Source organism: Uloborus diversus, chromosome 6 (assembly GCF_026930045.1).
Source record: "Uloborus diversus isolate 005 chromosome 6, Udiv.v.3.1, whole genome shotgun sequence".
Classification (NCBI taxonomy): Eukaryota; Metazoa; Arthropoda; class Arachnida; order Araneae; family Uloboridae; genus Uloborus; species Uloborus diversus.
This window is the reverse complement of record NC_072736.1, coordinates 55,038,313-55,054,039: the sequence shown is the minus strand read 5'-3', so window position 1 is coordinate 55,054,039 and position 15,727 is coordinate 55,038,313. Positions and strand designations below refer to the sequence as shown.

The 15,727-nt window shown below is 32.4% G+C and overlaps 1 protein-coding gene across 3 annotated transcripts in view; it reads right to left on the bottom strand.

Annotated features, from left to right (window-relative positions):
• Positions 1-15,727, bottom strand: part of LOC129224722 (uncharacterized) — a 140,251-nt gene that overhangs the window by 20,727 nt on the left and 103,797 nt on the right. The gene's annotated exons all lie outside the window — the stretch shown is intronic.

Below are 15,727 nucleotides of genomic sequence, written 5' to 3'. Positions count from 1 at the left end.
AAAAATCGTTAGATGAATAAAAATCTGGATTCATTTCAAATTTATAGCTAAGGTAGAGAAATGATTTCTACCGACGTCCTCAATGGAGACGAATGGTTTTGAAACATAGTTCACCCGGCCAACAACAACGGTAATCCGCAATCCAACAAAAAAATAGCAAGCGTTTAATAAATCAAGTTCCGAGTTCATTGTGCTGCTTTGGTAGCGTAGCTTTCGATTGAAATGCTGACTTGTGAAGGAATACGTCAGACAAGTGAATGTGTTTTATCAAGTAATAGAATGTCCAAAAAAAAAAATGGATTTGATAAATCATATCTGGTACGTATGTCAAAAAATAAAATACCGCTTATTTTTTAAGTCTCTTGCGCCATAAAACCCAATAGAATCAACTAATTCGTCAGTTGTTACTGATTGCGCTGCAAAAGCTAAATTAGGAGTTCTTTCATAAAATAGAAATGAAACTGAATAAATAAATAAATAAAGTAGCAGAATTCAAATGTATGAAAGATACGATTTCATTAAAAAAAATTGATTGAAACAGAACCCGATTCAAATTTTAGGAAAGTAGTCACGACACATCTGCAAGGGGCCCCTTGTATTGTACAATTGAAGAAAGTGATGTAGATAACAATCGTTTACTTTTTGCCAATGCATATTTATGGTTATAAGCTGAAGTACCACGGTGTAAGCCAGTGGTGTTCAAACTTAATTTCACTCAGGCTGCACCTATTTCACCCGGGACACTATTTAAACATTAATGGAAATTATACAGTTAAACTTTTTTTTTTTTGTTTTTGATAATGTCATTAATTTTATTAAAGAAATTTTTGTTCTTGAAAATATTGGTCAATAACTTTTTGAGGCCTCCAAAGATCGAGGGTTTTTAGACCGAACCTCGTAGGCCGATTATTAAATCGGGGCCCAATGCTTTTAACCACTCAAGCGGCTGCGACGTAATATTACGTCAACGAATTTATATGTCATTAGCGGCAGCGACGTAATATTACGTTCGAAGCGTTCGGCTTTCCTGCAGAACACCAGCAGTTTTTCCCCTCGCGGGAAGTGAAGGGTGAAGGAATTGACGAACAGTAGGGGCGTTTAAAGCATCTACCGCTCCTTTGTCCACCCTCCGTGTCAATTTCTCCCAGTCAGGAATCACTTGAGCATGATTTTCAACTGTCCTGTTTCTTTTGAAATACTCGTACAATGTGGATTTTTTTTTTTATTTATTTATTTATTTTTTTTAATGCTTGCAAGTTTGTGAATAAAAGTAAATAAACATTTCACAATTATTTATAATGGCAATTTTAATATTTGAATAAGTTTGATTATGTAGAAAAATCTCTGAAAGGTCTTATAAATTATGCAATCAAAATTGATTAAGCTTTAATGTAAAATTTGTCATCCCTAATTCTTCAGTTATTGCAGAACTGAGAACTAATATTATTTCTGTAATTTGAGTGTGCTTGGAAAAATCTTGCAGAAATGCTTTTATAGTAATTTTCATGGTAATCTTTAACTCGTATAAAGAGTTCAATGGACCGAAAGTTTTATTCGTAATAACGGAAATTTAGCTGCAATGGAGTTCAAGCAATATAATATCATTTTTAAGGAAACAAAACCCTTATTTTGTTTGATTGGTTTTCGCTTATGAGGTATTACGTTTTTGAGCAATAAAAAGTTTTAAAGTTTGACGATATCAGATTTACAGTTATGTATATGATTAGAAATGATTTTATTATTTTAATGTTTTGAAGCTCAAATTTAGATTAAAAAAATCATAACCTATAATTTCTTTTAAATATTTATGCACTTTAAAACCGTGAAGAATATTCCGAAACGTTCCTACAAAATAATGCGCAGCTAATGTGCTTAAATTCTGGCAGTAACGTATCGAGAAAAAAAAAGCACAACAGTTTCCCGCTAAAAGACAGTAACCCTTTCCGAAATCAACATGGAATTTTTCTGAAGTATTCAGAAACTTTCTCAATAGAAGGCAATGACGTTTTAGGGAAGAAATCAGGTACTCTCTAAGAAAACTTATTTATGTTAGTTTGTTAGCTCCCTGATTTATCCCCTCAATCTGGATAAACCGTATAGTTGAACTTAAGGCTCAATAATCAAGCTCAATAAGAATTTAATAAAAACGCTGAGTATATTTTGATACTGGTAGCTAAAGATATTTTTTTCAAAACAGCAAGAAGTTTGCATTCCTGCAACTTGAAGCAATTCTGGAAACCTTTTCGCCGAACCACTTGATTTTCGCAGAAAACTGGTGGAAACCCGTTAAATTCTAAAATGTTTCTCGGAAATAACCTGTGACGTTCAGGAATTTTCTTACAATGAAGAAGCTATTTCCACTTTTCTCCTCTCTTCATAGGTGATTTAAATTATAGCATTTGCTCTGGCGCGTTGAAAAGTAAACTAAATTAAAAAAAAAAAAAACAGAAAAAATTGGTGTTTTTGGACAAAAGAACCAAAATTTGAGTTGTTTCTTAACTTTTCAAGGGAAGAGGGTGTAAAATCTTTTAAATGATGCTTCAGTTGGTTTGATAAAGTATTGATGAAGTTATGGCGCTCCCACCGAAAAAAAAAGAAGCGTTTAAGAAACAATATATATGATAATGATAATAATAATAATAACAAACAATTTCAGCAAAAGTATTGGAGAAATTCAGGTTTCAAGTTATTCTAATTTCAAATTAATTAGACTTAAATAATGCAATGTGTTCAAAAAATAAAACAAAACTATATTTTATATTATGATTCGTTTCTTGGCCAAAACTAATATTGTGTAGTTGAAGCTTGCAAACTTTTCTCCTAAATAATAAAATGTTAAAGACATGCTAATATTATGTACCTTTTATTCGCCACCTCGCCCCAATCGCGTAAACTGACTTAACGCCCGTATTGAGGTAGGAAAAAGTATTAAGTTGAGCTATTTTTTTTGGGCGGGGGGGGGGGGGGGCGGCTTTGGTTTCGCGTCAGCGACACACTCATGTTTAGAAGCGAAAACAATAATAATAATAATAATAATAATAAACTTTTCTTGTTACATATTAAAATTAGCAACTAAGTTTGAAACTTGACCGTGTTAAAAATAAAAAATACAAATTACCATCTATAGCAAGTATTTTGAATCAAGTCTTGCCAGAAACAAGCAGAAAATTCATCGTCTCTTAGCTCTACTGATCGTATCTAGTATTCTCTGGATTTATACCTATTTTTTCGCGACTAAATTTTAGATTAGCAGAAAAGAAATCTGATTTGGTTGAAAGTCAACACTGGTTGGAACAGTAAATTTTCTCTGCAGTAGATAATCTTTTGACTTCGAATCACCAACAGGTCAATCTTAACAGTACTGCAACTATGGGCATGACGCCTTGCGCTTATCCGTCAGTGAAAGCATGCATATATTGGAAACTCGTTTGAAATACAGCATAACTCCAAACGTACGCGATTTTCAAAGGACAGAAAAAAGTTATCGTTAATTCAAGGATATCGTTAAACCGAGGAGCATGGATTTTTAATGCAGTCGAATCCGGGCCAGTGAAATTCGTCGTTAAATTGGGGAAATCTAAATCGAAGTTATACCGTACTTCAATACAGATAATAAAAAGATGCTTCAGTTGCATAAATGTGTACTAAAATGTGTTCAAATGGGATCCGGTGTACGGGATGTGAACTAAAATATGTTCCGAATTATGTTTTGTTACAAAGAAAATGCAACAATTGTGTTCTGCTCAAGATATTTGCTTAGTTAAAACTTGGAAACTCATTTGAACAGAGATTGGAAGCACATTTGAGAATAGATTGGGGACAAATTTGAGAACAGATTTTGAGCACATCTTGGCGCACTTGTGAGATCATCCCTTTCTTTGTCACTACTGAGGGAAAGGGGGGGGATCCAGATGATAGAAAAGTATTTAATGCCACATTTAAATACTAATCGTAATGGAAGTACATTTGTATCAGAGATTGGAGGTGAGCTATAAGTAAATGTAAAAAATAAAGTCATAATTTTTTAAACTAGCTGCAAAACAAAAAACTATATGATAGAATATAATATAATGCAGTATAGCACCGTTGATGCGTTTTTCAAGCGACTGATATGGAATGATGCATAAATGATTTTTTTTTTCTCTGCAGACAATAATTTTCGAAACAGAGACTTATCCAAAAGTTGGATAAGTCTCTATTTCGGTCTCGCTATTTTTTCTTTTGCTACGGCGGCATTCATTTAAAATTATTTTAAATTTTTAAATTTATTTTTTAAATGAAAATACTTTACATATCCGAAACAGGTCAATTTTTAGGTCAATAAAAGAGGGTGAAAAATAATAATAATGTTAAAAATACACAAATAAATCAAGTATAATCTATTAGCTTCAGATTATAGTTCAGAGCAAATCATATTTTTAGTTTATTAAATGATTCATTTTGGAGAACTCATTTAATAAACAAGTTCAGATAATTTTATGAAATTTTGTTAAAAGCGTTGAAGAAAATAAGCAAAGGAACGAAAGAAAGAAGTGAAAGTGTAAAAATCACTCTTGTACATGTTACACTCACAAAAGCAGTTTGTCTACTTTCTTTCTCTTGAGTACTGAAGCACTCGTGTAAGCCCCCTGAATTTGACTGACAGCAGGGCGGAGAAGATAGATAACGTGACGTATGCTGCTTTTACAATCCATTTCCAGTTTCATTGCATTCGTGAGGAAATTTCTCTGACCGTTCAACACGTTTCTTATTAGGAGTACAAGTTTCGCCAAGTTTCTTATCCAATTTTAAAACTAATAATTATAAAGTAAACAACAAATTAGCCTTTTTACAACTTAAAATAATTTACCACATCATTTAAACCTAATCCTACAGATTGTAATTTAAAAATTTGTAAAACTATGCTGATTGCAAAAATACTGAAACACATCTATACAACTGCCAATTTAACGTGCACACTAAAGATATATTGACAGATTAATGCATCTTTTAAAAAAACTGAAATATTGTATCTATACCTATTAAATAAAATATAATTTTAAAACAATTTTCTTTATTGATGCCCATTAACCGCATTATCCACCTTTTCATGTATAAATAACATCACTATTGTTATAAGTTTTAAAACTAGAAATCATTGAAGAATATTTAATGCAGTACATTTATATAGCTTCATTTTAAATCTCAGAAATTTTTTTAAAAACTAAACTTAATGTAATGTAACTTTCAATAGAATACATTGCAAATAAACTTTTTATTGATTGTTGAATGAATTCTGGATCCAAGGGAAGGGATCAATGCACAAATTTTAAAATCAAACATACATTTCTGTTATGATATATCAAAAGGTACAATTTTGAATTTAAAAAAAATATATATCAAATTGCAAAAGAAAATTTGCAACATAATTTGTTTCTGGCCGAGGCGTCGAATCACAGCTCAACCGTCATTTAGCCGGGGCACAAGTACATTTCACTGGCGTGCTAATCAATTTTAGATATCAATGTGAAGGAAGTGCCGGCTTATATGAGATATTTACTGCATTCAGTTTTTTTATGACTATTCTAGACTGACGATCCCAAATAGGGTGAATTTACTACTACTGAATGCGGCAAAGTTTGATAATATACTTATAACTCTTCCTAAGCTCTCTGACTAAGAGATGACACACACACATATATCGCATATTTATTTCTATATGTGTGTTTGAAAACCTGTAACGCATCATCCAAAGCAGAGGATTTATTGTCCTTTAGATTGTACACATATTATCATTTGTCTGATTTCCTGAAGGGAATTGTATCTTTAACTGGAGTTTTGAGTCTGATGATAACATGTCTGTGAGCTTTTTAAAATCAGTTCATTTGCTATTATTTTACAAGACGGAAAGGTATCACAGAAATATTAGAACCTGCTCGGGGAAACCCAAATTTATTTCAATAGTTAATTCAAAATCTATTTTATTTTTCTTCATCTTCTTCAGAACTTAGCGCAGTGGTGGTGCCCAGCCTACGGCAAGGGCGGATTTCAGGGGATAGTCATGGGGGTATGACCCCCCCTAAACCATCGACACTATTATCCATTCATCATTACTTTACGTGATCATAATTTAATAATTGCATACGAGTTAGATGGATGAATGTAGCATATCATGAAAATATATCAATACGCATTGTGTTCAGATGCTTCATGAATAAAGTTGTCATCTGTAATAATTTTTAGTCTATTAATTATTTGTTTAAGTAAATATTTGAAATAATTCTTCCTTTCATTGATTCTGATATTAATTTGGAAAAAAAATGTGCAGTTCTAGATGCCATGTTTTTTGCCGATTCGATACATTTTATTGACACCCAAACAGTGTCAGAAATTTTTCGTAACCAAAACTGAATATTTTTCAGCATGACCACCCCTCCCCCTAAAATGCTTGTCTGCATCCTCCCTTGATCTACGGCCCGTGAAGCATATGTGCTCTGTAAAAAGAAATGTGTAAGGTTACCAGTATTAATAGGTGTAACGTTACAAGAATTATGTTTTTGGTTTGGAAGGTTGTCGTAACATAAAGGCATAATCATAAGCAGACTATTCATTATTTATGAGAGTGTAAATATATATTATTAACGTATCCCTGGGATTTTATAATGATCTTAAATGAGGAATATAAAAAATGTGAAATTCATTTATAAATTAATTAGTTGGTTAAGAACCAACCAATTTTAAGAGAATATATATATATATATATATATATATATATATATATATATATATATATATATATATATATATATATATATATATATATATATATATATTTTTTTTTTTTTTTTTTTTTTTTTTTTTTTTTTTTTTTTTGCTGTTGTGAGATTAGTATAGAAATAATTCTGTTCTAAAGGAGACAGCTTTTTTCTTTAGAATTTTTTCTATAGCTTTCTTGGGGTAGGGTGGGATGTAGGATCTTTCGAGAAAACATGAAAAGCACCTTGTTGCACTCGATGTTGAAATCGATATGGAATTCAGTTTCTACTTATTCTAGTTTGAAAGAAAGGCATGAGTAGAAAGAGCGAGCACATTCACAATACACAATAGCTCTTATCAATGGGGGTCGTTCCTGGGGGATCGCCTACCTGGTGTACTCCAATTTCTTCCACACTTCCGGTAGACCCGAGGGACAAGGGGGAGCAAACAATAGCGCTTATCGCAGCCGAAGAGCTCCAGTCATACCTCCTGTTGAGTTTGAGGGGCGAAAGGAGTTTGAAAATACCAAGCTGTTTTTCCTGTTCTTTTCCCATTAAGTCTCACTCTTTTAAAAGTTTCTACTATTGAAAATGAAGTTGGCGAATTCTTGGCGTCTTAAAGAGTGGCCCACTCTTAAGCAGGGGTGTGTGATTGTGAAAAGAAAAGAGAGAGAAAAAAAAAAGCACGTGTGTCCAGTTTCTACGATTTCATAATGACGGACGTATCATTCATTCAGTCTAACCTATTTAAGACGAAACTGTTTGAAATTTAAAACATATTTACTTGCTACCTAACCTATTTTTGTTTGAATAAAAAATTTTCGCTTAAAGAGAGGATTGTGTATTATTATCTGCTCTAAAAGTTTTTGTGTTCAAATTTCAAATAATAGTGAAAAAGAAAAAAGCTTGCAAAAGTGCTTATAAATTAAATCACAGAATGCTCGAAAACCTGCATTGTTTAAAAATTTTAAAATGGCCTATTAGTCATGAAATGTTTTTGACAAATCTTTAACTTTATAACATTTAGGAGCTTTAGGGTGGGGCACAGGGTTCCGAACCTCCCCCTCCCGGGAATAATTTAACAATACCATTAACTATTTTTCAATATACTAGGGAGCTCTGCCCCCCGCTCGCTAACGCTGACCAAGCCCCGAAAGTTGCTTAGCAATCTTATTTGATTCTCAACGATTTAAAACGTCAATTATAAAGAAACAGGTTAAAAATGCATTATGAGCTCTCTTTGGAAAAAAACGCATACCTTCCCCGGGTTTCAAAATTATTTGTACTAATTTGCAGAGCGATAAAGATTAGGAGTAGTGATGTTCCGAATATCCGTATCCGCGGATATCCAAGGGAAAGTAAAGATCCGTATCCGCTACTTTTTGACGGATCTTGAACGGAACTTTTCTATTCTAAAAATTCCTAAATATTTGAATAAAAAACTCTCCGTTTAAATTAGATTTTATTCCCTTTTTAAATTATAAGGTATCATTTCAGAAGCAAATTTGTACCACCCGTTGCAAAACCGGAGATATTAATAAAAACCGACTTCACGTTTTTCAGAATTATATTAGTAAAAACTTACCCGTACGTTAAAAATATTGGCCTCAAATTGAAAGAACTAAGTTTTTCTTCATTTGATATTTGTTTGGAACTTCCAAGTTATATGCAGTAAAAGCTATAATCTTGTCAAGGAAATTTTAAACGCAATTCAAAGCCTTTATACGACGCGTGATAGGTAGCTATTTCATAGTCGGTAAGGAGAAAAAGTTCAATGATTTAAAATTTCTATCCGCTGTCAGTTCATATTTGTTAACAATGTGTGTTTTGACCCGCAAAATCCATCTCAATATCGGGTCGGCCCTCTAGGACATTTTTTTTTTTTTAATTTTTAGTTTAACATTCATTTCTGTTATTGATTTGGGGTTTCTGTTGTTCTTCATTTTGGTTTTTCTCGGCATTCTTCAAAAAAAAAGTGAAACTAAATTCTCTATTAACTGTTTGTAAAGGTTTTCTCGGCTGTTATTCTGTCGGTCGGAGTAAGTTGGGTGGAATAGGTCAGTGCTGCATTTATGCTGAAACAAAATGCGAAAAATTATTTCTAGCCTGCCCAGTAGGAGCTTTACACTCTTGCTCCTGTATGCTACATTTACCAAGAAAGCTAGAAATAATTCTTCACATTCTATTTAGGCATTAATGCAGCGTTGACCCGTTCCTTCCAACTCTCCCTCACTTTTAACGGAGATTTCTTTAAAGAGTAAATCATAGTCTTGATTATATTTTCGCCGTAGATGACATTTTTTGAAGAAGCAGTGTTATTATTCTGACGGGAATACCTTCCGTAACAAATTGAACACTTGGATAGTTTAATTGGGTAAAACAAATTGAGATCCGTATCCGTGGATCTTGACGCTAATGATCCGGATCCGTGGATCTACTTTTTTGACGATCCGGCACTTCATTAGTTACGAGGCTCCTGCGCATTGCAAAATTGCAGTTGTATACGTTTGAAAAATCGCGTTCATAATCATGATCTCTAGTAATATATTTTGCTCCTTAGCTTGGGGCTTGAATTGAGTTGAGCCTAAGATTTTCCGTTAAAATCACAACCTTAAAATTTGGGAATGGGAATCCGAAATGAGTTAGTAAGTAATTTTATGTACTTAAAAATAGTTTAATTGGCTCTAAGAGATCTTTAAAAAACATTTTAAACGGACCTCGCGGGAATAGATCGGGATCCCGCGCACTTTTTCGTTATTCGTTACTAACAAGCTAATTTTCCGTTTGTAGCTTCATTTTGTCGAGACGCCCAACATTAGCCAGTACAAAAATTTTGTAAGTGGTAGCTAATAGGGGTTTTAAGGACATAGTTTGTTCATTTGGCGGTTATCAAATATTTATAACTAACTGTGTGTTTTTTTTATAATTATCATATTAATTATCTAAATTAGCCGGAAAAAAAATTGTCCTACAAAATGCACGATTTGATCAAAGGTGTCCCACTTTTGCAACATGTACTATTTACGAAGACATGAAATATAATTACTAACCAGCTGAATTTTTTTTTGGTCAGTTAGTTAATATTTATATAATTTAAGACACACATTGTCCTACAAATTGCGTGGTATGCTTTCCTGGTCCGACACTCCAAAGTTGTAGTACAAATCTCAAATATAAAAATAATTACTATCAAGTTGAATCTTCGTGAGTAGTTTCGTTTTAATGAGACGCCCAACAGTTTCCTTTGCAAAAATGCTCGATTGTGGCAGGTATATAATATGTTGATTTGATGATAATAAAAAAATTATTACTAACTGGGTTTTATTTTTTAAATTCTCAAAATAATTATTGATATTAGCCAAAAAAATATTTGTCCTACAAAATTCAAGATTTTATCAACGAGGTCCCCCCCCCCCCTTTCTAACATGTATCATTAACGAGGTCATGAAATATAATTACTAACCAGCTAACTTTTATTTGATCAGTTAGTTAATATTTATGTGATTTAACACCCACATTGTCCTACAAATTGCGTGGTACGTTTTGCCGATCCTCCAATGTAATTTGAAATTCATACAACTGAAATTAGATTCATTCACTACATTTTACTATTGGAGTTCAGTTATATTAGTACGCATGCGCACATAATTGTTTACTGTGTATTAGGTATTTTACGTTGGAGCCGACCATAACCGTGCTAAGTTATTTTATGTTGACCACGTGTTTATCGCTCTGAAATAATTTTAATTACTTTGTGAATTGCTACAAAATAATGGAGTGTTTTTTTTTGCAATATATTGTGCGACAACCCTCGCTTTTATGAGAAACGCGAAGAAATCAAGAAATTTTCTCAAGATATTTTGCTTTCTTGTCGAAATTTTCCATCAGCTCGAAAGAATCATAATCACAAATATTGTAATGTCGTACTACCGGAAAATTGGAATGACGGCATAATCGGGTATCATTTTTCTTGCTATAAAGAATTTCGAGTGAAATCAAAATATTTATATTATAAAAGATAAATCGATTGACTATTTTTTCATTTTATTTTTAAAATATATGAAAAATAATTTATTAAGTAGAATTTTTCACGCAATTATGTAAAAAAAAAAAAAAAAACTGGAGTATTTTCATGATAAAATTATTGCTATTTTTTTTTAAACAATCAATTTGGTAAGTACATTATGCTTTACATATTTTTCTAAAAAAATTTGGAGTGTAATGCATATAGTACAGTAAAATTAGGCTAAAAAATGACCAAACCCAAACATCCAAAAAAAAAAAAGTCGAAACCTGTTGCAAATTACTTCTTACCCTTCCAGCAAAAAGGGGGTAAAAAGTCCCAGCACTTAGAGCGTCGGGTTTTGGGGGAAAGAGGGGGGCGAAAATCCTCTTTTTAAATAAAAATAATTTCTATTACTTAAAAAAAAAAAAAACTTAAAACTCGCAGAAACCACACTCTATAATAGTAAAATAACAAACTCTCACAGAAAAACATTCTAATTAACTGGAGTGCACAGACAGATGGGGGGGGGGGGGTCCATGGCGCAAATTGCGTCATTGGAAATTTTAAGGCAGTTTTTTCAAGGGGTATTTCTTTCTTTTTTGAGGGCTTTTATTTTGGATGGATTCACATAGGAAAACGTAAATAACGATTATTGTAGGACTAGGGATATATACCTGTTTTCTCGTTTGACATTGTTTTATTTGGGCACGAAACACATTAATCTATCACGTGATATTTGTGTCCTACGGTTAATAAAAAAATGGTCCTGTAGTATTGACAACTTTGGAGTGTCGGACCTGAAAAGCATACCACGCAATTTGTAGGACAATGTGTGTTTTAAATTATATAAACATTAACTAACTGACTAAAAAAAAAAAAAAAAAAAATTCAGCTGGTTAGTAATTATATTTCATGTCTTCGTAAATAGTACATGTTGCAAAAGTGGGACATCTTTGATCAAATCGTGCATTTTGTAGGACAATTTTTTTTTTGGCTAATTTAGATAATTAATATGATAATTATAAAAAAAACACACAGTTAGTTATAAATATTTGATAACCGCCAAATGAACAAACTATGTCCTTAATACCCCTGTTAGCTACCACTTACAAAATTTTTGTACTGGCTAATGTTGGGCGTCACGACAAAATGAAGCTACTAACGGAAAATCAGCTTGTTAGTAATGAATAACGAAAAAGGGCGAGGTATCCCGGTCTAGAACTTTTTTTAATAAAAAAAGTTCTTATGAAGGGGGCACTTTTTACTTTTCGGGGCCTCTCCCAAAAACTGTCTGTATCCGCCCCTGCCTTTTAATTACTGTTTTATTTTATTGTTACTGCTAATAATTAAAAAGCGGAAGTGCAGTTTAACCGAAGCGCCAAACATCGAAGCATCGGATAAAGGGTGACCGAAGCTTCGGCTGCTTCTTTTCTTGAATTTTTAGCCATGAATACTTGAATTCATAATAAATGCATGCAATACGATACTGTACTACAGATATTTTAATATGTATAGTGTCACAAAACATTTCCTGCTTACTGTCTTATTTTTAAACTAATTTCACTAAATCTTAACATTATACCTAATTTGAAATTTTTGAAGTCAAATTAAAATTGTTCTAGTTATGTACATATATTTTTTTCTTACGTTACTTACCTTTCAGAAAAAAATCTTTAAGTAAGAGAGTTAACGCATTTATTTTGGATCTAGCCCCGCTTAATTGAATATCGTCGGTTCCAAGAAATATTATTCGATAAAGCGGGTTATTTTACAGGGGTGATTGTGGTCCGGTATTTTACCGAATTTCCGGTATTTTCGGACGTATTTCCGGTATTTTTATGTCTGAAAATACCGGAATTATGATCTTTTATCGTTATGCTTTTATCTCCCTACCTCCGCAATTTATTTTAAATTATATAATACTCATCAAATATACCTGCAAGAGCCTTAAGATGGACAACTATCCCTTAAGATGGACAAATGTCAAGATAATTTGTATAACACCAGTTCAAAAGTAACTTCGTAATCCATTAAAAATTTAATTAAATGTGCACGCAATATTTTGACTCAGAACTATTTAAAACTATGGCAAAGGTGCACTTAAGTAATAGGGGCCAAAGATTACTCCCCCCCCCCCCGTTGAAACTTTCAGGTATTTTTTGATGAACTCACAATCACCCCTGATTTTAATATGCGGGAAAATTTTATTTAGCTTTCTAATTTGACAACATTTGTTTTAAAACATTATACTAATAATAAATAGATCGCTGCATAAAGAAATGTTATTGCTAAATTGTTTTTGATATAAGCTAAATTTAACAGCAAAATAGTTCAACAATTAGTACAATGCATTACAAGTACGCATAGAAATTATAAAAAGTAACGTACAGCTTGAGTTATGAAATCTTTGTTTTGGCACCTTTTTTCAGTACGTTATTTTTTGAAAAATTCCATAAATTGCTTGTACTCAAGATCTTTTTGGGAACACTTTTCTGACTTCCTTTTTTCCCTTCTCGTCTACCGTATCTTACATTTAATATTTATTAATCCCTCATCATCGCCTAAAGTGCGTATATTCATTTGCGTTATTTAATATTCATTATCGACTGCTTTTTTTTTTTGTAATGACAAAGACAAAAGAAATTTTTAAATTTCTTTCACTGTTCTTTTAAAAACATTGAAAACGTTTTCATGGACTATGGATGTTGTTTTTCACGCCTTCAACGACAATCAATGTTCTTGCTTAATTTTTTTCTAATTTATTCAAAATTTTTCCCAACAAAATTATTTGCTAAAGCTGATTAATATTATTCGATTGTAAGGGGAAATTGTTGCATTAAGCGAGGATATTTAACATTGCGTCTACGTGGAAATATTCAGTTCCAGGAGATTTTGTACGTAAACGCGGGGTATTTGCATATCCGTTACCCGATTAAGCGGAGCTGACATATTTATTTCGAAATAAAAAATAAAAAAAATCACAAATAACTATTTTCTTTAATGTGATAAAACGTGGATGTGCAAAGAATAATCTATTTCTCCATATTTTGCTTTATAAAATATAAATAATAAAATTCATTTTCAATTAACTATTTTTTTTGCTTAGTTCGTAGGATGTTTTATAATCCAAGACTATTTTTAATAATCTTGAACAATCTCTACGGAAAAATATTTTATGGAAGAAGCCGAAAAAAGTCCCCCCCCCCCATTTTTTTACTTAAAAGAAAAAAGTTCTCTTGAGACTCTTTTTAAAAATGTTTTAAAAGATTATCCTTATCTCCCCTTATCCTTACAGCCAAATAATCTATTTTAAAATAAGCAAATGCTACGTACTTATTTACTTCGAATATAGAGGTTAAACTTATTTTTCTCCAAAAACGTTCAAGTTAAAAGAATATGCAATTAATTTCTGGTTCCAAGTGTTCAATACTTACAATAAATTTAACTAAATGTACTTATCTACTTTATTTCATTGTATGGCATAATTGCGTAAACTAAAAGGACACTATTTTATATAATTACAATTGTAAAATGAAACTCACAACATAAATCTTTATTTATTTCAACATAATATATCTGCTGAAGCGGCAGAATCACTTCTCATGATTCGGCCAGGACGATGCTGTGGTGAAATAGCCGAAACTTCGTACCATGTCTATTTATAGTAATAATTATTTTTCATTGTTTTTGAACCGGAATTAGTATGCAAGCATTATGACATAGAAAGTACCCTAAGAAATCGTCTTCAAGTTTTCTGTATTGGAAAATAATTTTAGCGAGAAAGACTATTGAAAGTTGAGAAAATGATCGCATGAAAGCACCCTATTATTTACGGCTAGCTTCACACTTATAAGACACCTTCCAAGAATTTTCCGGAGAACCGGACGCTCTTTCGAAAGGAGTGCAACAATTTGGCGTGTTATCTTTCCCTTGGCGAATGCTTTCCGAGGGGATTTACAATTGTTTTCGTGACCAGTAATGGCGGACATACGGATTTGTACTGAACCTGCTTTCTAAGTTTCTTTCCCTGCACAAAGGAAGTTCCATACAATAGTTGCTCTGACAGCTCACCTGTCATCCTTATCAGCAAGGGGAAGAGTTTGGATGTAGCCCTTTTACCTCACGTGTGTTTGCAGGAGACCTTGTCTCAATGGTCTAAGGTCAGTTCTAACTGGTTTGTACTTTCAAATACATATGACACAGAGACCTAAATTTAATGAACAAAGTGATAGAAAACTATTGTGATTGACCGATAATTGTGAATGGTTTTTGATGTTTTCAAGGCAAATCATTAATTTAAAAAAAAGTGTTTAAAAGTATCACATTTTAAAACTTACATCCAAACTTTTACATCAATCAGAATGTATCACACAACTTTTTAACGAATTCCTTACAAAACTAAAATTGTATGAGGCATTCACAATTCCACAGAACGGATTTGTAAATCACGTAATTTTTTTGGGTAATATAGATGGTAGAGTGATAATAAAATCCTCGATAAATTAGCGAATTTCGTTCTGATAGTTTTCTGCCTTATCTCTGTTCAGGTCGTGATTTCGAATCTCCTCCTCTCCCCCCACTAACCCCCTAACTGACGAACCTACCATTACCGTAATAATGTTAGATCTAAGTAGTTATTTGTTTTTATTTTATTACTCCAAAAAAAGAGCAACGAATTTTAGAGCTAAAGCTAATTTCTTGCTCTCAATACGAAAATATTTGGAAAGGAATCGTGATGCTAAGTTTCGGCTTTGTTATTGACAACTAAACATTAATTCGTGAATGTATTTTCATCCTTTCTGCATCACTGACTGCGCAAGTTCCCACACACCGCATTATAAACATAGCTTTGTTAGTGTGTATAGATCACCACTCCTCATTTTTCATTTAATTTTTCTAAGTATGAAAGGTTATGAAATATTGTGGCATCCATGCACGCTGTTTCATCTAAAGTTTGAAGATGGAAACAAAAAGTGAAAGTTTGCCA